This window comes from Molossus molossus, unplaced genomic scaffold (assembly GCF_014108415.1).
Source record: "Molossus molossus isolate mMolMol1 unplaced genomic scaffold, mMolMol1.p scaffold_m16_p_4, whole genome shotgun sequence".
NCBI lineage: Eukaryota > Metazoa > Chordata > Mammalia > Chiroptera > Molossidae > Molossus > Molossus molossus.
Genome location: NW_023425377.1, coordinates 4,602,310 through 4,606,854, shown reverse-complemented (window position 1 = coordinate 4,606,854; position 4,545 = coordinate 4,602,310). Strand labels below are relative to the sequence as shown.

The 4,545-nt window shown below is 47.2% G+C and overlaps 1 long non-coding RNA gene across 1 annotated transcript; it reads right to left on the bottom strand.

The window, feature by feature from the left end:
- Positions 1 to 430: 430 nt before the first annotated feature.
- LOC118643549 lies at positions 431 to 1,581 on the bottom strand. The gene is made up of 3 exons (XR_004962006.1): positions 1,524 to 1,581; positions 774 to 896; positions 431 to 450 (listed from the first exon to the last, which is right to left on the bottom strand). It is a non-coding gene; the product is annotated as an uncharacterized LOC118643549 (long non-coding RNA).
- Positions 1,582 to 4,545: the final 2,964 nt, after the last annotated feature.

Below are 4,545 nucleotides of genomic sequence, written 5' to 3'. Positions count from 1 at the left end.
GTCTGCCTCCTCCGGAGTGGCCACTGCACGAGGGCCGGGGTTACATCTGTGCCGTCCGTGTCGGCTCCCCAGCACCTGGACAGTTACTAATGTGCAACTGGTATGCAATAAGCATGTAGCAGATAAAAGCAGGAATGAATGAAGATAATGTAACCTGAGAAAATGTTTAGGAAATGTAACTTTAAGTGAAGAAAGTGAATCACAGAATATGTACATTATAATTTTAATCACATATTTAGCAAAAAGTATTGAATCCACCACATCCTGCATTGTGTCAGACACTGGAGATAGACAGTTGAATAAGATCGAGTTTCTTATTTTAAAGGATCCACGGTCTAGCCCGGCCGGTGTGGCTCAGTGGATTGAGCGTCATCCCATGGACTGAGAGGTCCCGGTTCGATTCCCCGTCAGGGCACATGTTGTCTCTCACATCGATGTCTCTCTCTCTCTCTAAAAGTCAATAAAAATATATTTAAAAAATAAAAGGTCCACAGTCTAGAGAGCAGACAGGACCACAGAACTGCGGTTGGAGGCAGGGGGGGGGGTGAGTGCCCACGGAGAGATGTGTGAAGTACCGTGGGAACCGTGATGCGGCAACCTAACTGGTAACAACGGCTCTCGATTACGGAGGCCCACTGTGGGCCGGAGACCCTGCGGATCTCGCTCAGACATCATTTCAGGCCATTATCCCAGCAGCCCCACGGGGCAGGTGTTAGCCTCATCCCTCCAGTAGTGATAGAGAAGCCAAGGTACAGGGGGGCAAAGGAACTCACTTGTTTAGCATCTCCTGGCCCTCCGGGGCAGGGTGGAGTCAGAAGCCAGGCGGGTCTGCCCCCAGAGCCTGTCCCTAGGCCCTGGGCCACATGCTTCAGGGTCATACTTACAGAGAGCTGAAACTCAAGCGTGAGATGGACAGAAGTTTGATGGCTCAGAAAAGAAAATACTGGAAGAAAATGTATTAAAAACCGAGGAGGGAGAATGCTAGAGAAAATATGCAGTGCGTACCCAAACTTTCCCGTACTTTTCAAATTTGTGTGATCATGTGTTTCCTTTATTATCATAAATAACTTTGGTAATATGATCTAGAACTGAAAGTTTTCATTTCAGTGTTAATTATGAAGAAAAACATCGATTCTCATTGGATTCCCTGCTACAGCAGGAGGGAACCTTCACCTTGTGTTACATTCAGCCAGCTCCTGCCTCACCTCACTGACTTTCACGGTGCTCAGCAATGCACCGTCTTTGCTGACTTAAGCTTTGCTTTATTCTGGCCATGCCTTGAACGGTCAGAGTCCATATCAAAACCAAGGGTTATGCAACCTTTGTCCACGCAAGCCTAGCAAGAATTCCCCAGCACTCAATTTCCTTATTAACAAAACCAAAAAAATGCTGCTTCAGCCTCCATAGAAGCTGTTTCTGGAAGCTGTTTTTTGAAAACAATGGTGAAAACACATGCGAACTCTAGCTTTTCATTCTAAAGCCGCAGCTCATTAATTCTTCCTTTGCCTGCCTCTTTTTCCTACCTTTTCAAATGTAGCGGCATTCAGCACAAATGCCACCAGCTCTGTCACCCCCACCCTCGTCAGTCAGGGAGAGAACTCCAACTCCAAAGAGCTTATGATTTCGTAAAAGTGTATGCGGGTGGATTTATTAGCTCCTATCACTGGACACCCAGGAGGCAAATCCAGCTTCAGGATTGGCTGAGCCCGGGGCCTGAAATGATGTCATCTGAATTCTATGTCTCTTGCATCTTTCAGCTTAGTTTCACTTCTACAGACTGGCAAAAAGACCAGTCCTGGCAGCTTCTGACCCACATTCTCCCAGTTTAGCAACCTCAGTGGGGGGTAGGGGGGTGAGGGGTGTGACTGCTCTTTCCCAGAATCTACATATAAATTCAGGACAGGATTCTGTTTGGCCTGGCTTGGGTCACTTCATGAGAAGATACAGTCACGTGATTGACAATCTGACCAGGAACAAAAGTGAGAGAGGGGAGCTCCATAAAAGGAACAGAGATGCTAGAAAAGCACACATACACACACACACACACACACACACACACACACACACGACAGGATTTTTGAAAAGTGCTGTCCCCAAATCTCCACCTGTCTGTATATTCACCCCTATTTACACGGTCAGTCAGCATCTCCTCCCATCAAAGAGAAAGCCTATTTCTCCCTGAATTGGGGCTGGTTTTGTGACTTGGTTAGAACAACAGGATGAAGCAGAGGTGAAGGTGTGCCAGTCCCAAGCCTTAACCTCAAGATGCCTTGAGTCTCTAGCTCTCTATCTCCCTCTATCCCTCTCCCCTGTCTTTCTGCGAACATGCCCAGGGTACACTGGAGGAATGAGACATGGAATAGAGCCAAACTGGTTGTCTTAGCTGAGGCCCCAACACACGAGAGAGCCTTGCCAAGATCAGTAAAGCCATCGAGAGCCCACAGCTGACCATGGGCTCATGTGTAACCCTGACAGCCTAGCTCCGGAGTCTACGGGTTGGCTGATGGCCAGAACCCAACAGCCAACCCATTGACTCTGGAGCAAAATAAATGTTTGCTGCTGCATACTCCTGAGGTTTTGTGGTTGTGCTGTAGCATTACTGTGATAACTGATAAATTGTGCCTGCTATACCTTTCTGACATCCCTATTCTGCAGGCAGAGCTAGTCAATCCCTCCTACCTCTCTCATAGCAGTTACTTATATAGCCCACAATATATACGGTTGCAGTTTTCATAGTTGAATTGTAACCATTTATTTTAACTACTTGTTTACATGTCTATCTCCTCGCCAAGAAGCTCTTTGAGAGTGGAACTTTTTAACAAAATCTTTTTTGAGCCCAACACTTGGCATAGGGTATGATAAAGAACAGAAACTGGCGCCTTGGCCAGTGTTGCTCAGTGGTTAGAGCATCAGCCCTCAGACTAATGAGTCTTGGGTTTGATTCCAGTCCAGGGCATGTACCTCAGTTGTGGTTCGTCCCCGGCCCTGGTCGGGTCATGTGGGAGGCAACCAATTGATGTGTCTCTCTCACATCGAGGTTTCTCTCTGTCTCTTTCTCCCTCTCTCCCACTCTTTCTAATGGTAAATAGAAAAATATCCTTGGGTGAGGAATTAAAAAAAAAAAAAAAGGAACAAAAACTGGCAAAACAGTCATAGGAATTCTGAGGATGAAATGCCACCAAAAAATATCTGTGAAACCATGCTGAGTGTCCAAGTGACCATTTTTTCTTAGGTAACAGCCACTTGGTTTTCTTTCCCTGCGGACTGCACACATTCATGTTTTTATATGTTTTTCTATGGGGTTGTTTCTCTTTCTTCTTACTATTTTGTGAATGTTTTTCAATTTCCTGGGTATATATTCTTTGCCAGACCCATGTGTCAAAAATATTTCCTTCCAGTCTTTCACTTCTGTTATGGTGTCATGGGTAAGCATGAATTTTTTAGTTTTAATGAGGTTTTCCCATCATTCCTTTGTATTTTGTATTTTGTGTTTATTTAAGAACGCCTCCTTATCTTGGGGTCATAAACATGCCCTCTGCATTGTCTGTTAAAAGTTTTTGAGTTTTGTTTTTCATATGTGGGCCTTTAATCAGACTGGAGTTTAATGCACACACAGGGCACATTCCTGTATATGGTACAGAGTAGAGAATCAATTGCTTCAGCATCACTTAGTGACTGTGTAACCCCCCACCTGGGATGCCGGCACACAGCCAGTTTCTATACACTGAGACCAGGCCGGGTAGGTCCGGTGCACTAAGCTATATGTCAGTCCCTGAGCAAACACACTACATCTGTATTTATAGGGTGACACTCCACTTTGCTCTTTTTCTTCAAAATTGTTTTGGCTATTTCTGGCTCTTTATTTTTCCACATACATTTTCCCAGCCACTTTGTCAAGTTATACACTCTAGAGATGTCAGAATTTTGCTTGGAATTGCATTGTATTTATGGGTTAATTTGGGGGAAATTTACGACTTTGAAAATGGAAGCTGCCTATGGAATGATGTAATTCACCATTTGTTAGGTTTCATCTGCCTCCAAAATATACCCAGAACCCAGTAATTCTTGCCGCCTCCCTCCCGTTACCAACCTGGTCCGAGCCACCACCGCCCCTCCCTACTGGCCTCTGTCTGCCTCCACGTCCCCTCCCCCACCGCCTGTGCTCCTTTCAAGGACAGAAACCAGGTCGCGGCACGTGCAGCACCAGTAATGCCACACTCCACATTTTGGAAGCACTGCTTCACATGCATAAACGAGCGAGTGAGCAAGACCCCGCGGATACAGAGATCTAAGCACGCGGTGGTCCCTCGGGAAACCAAAATAGAAACCTGGCTGTAGCCTGCGCGGAGCCCGGAGCCCGCGCCACCCACCGGGAGGATGCACTTGGGAGATAACGCTGGAGGCTGAGCCGGGCAAGGAGCCAGAGGCCGAGCCAGTCACTGGCGTGAGGCCCGGACCGAGGGAAGGCGGGGCCCCGCTTGGTGACTCAGGGGGCGGGGCGGCCTCGCGCAGGCGCACTGGCCCAGCCTGCCCTGGGGTCTCCGC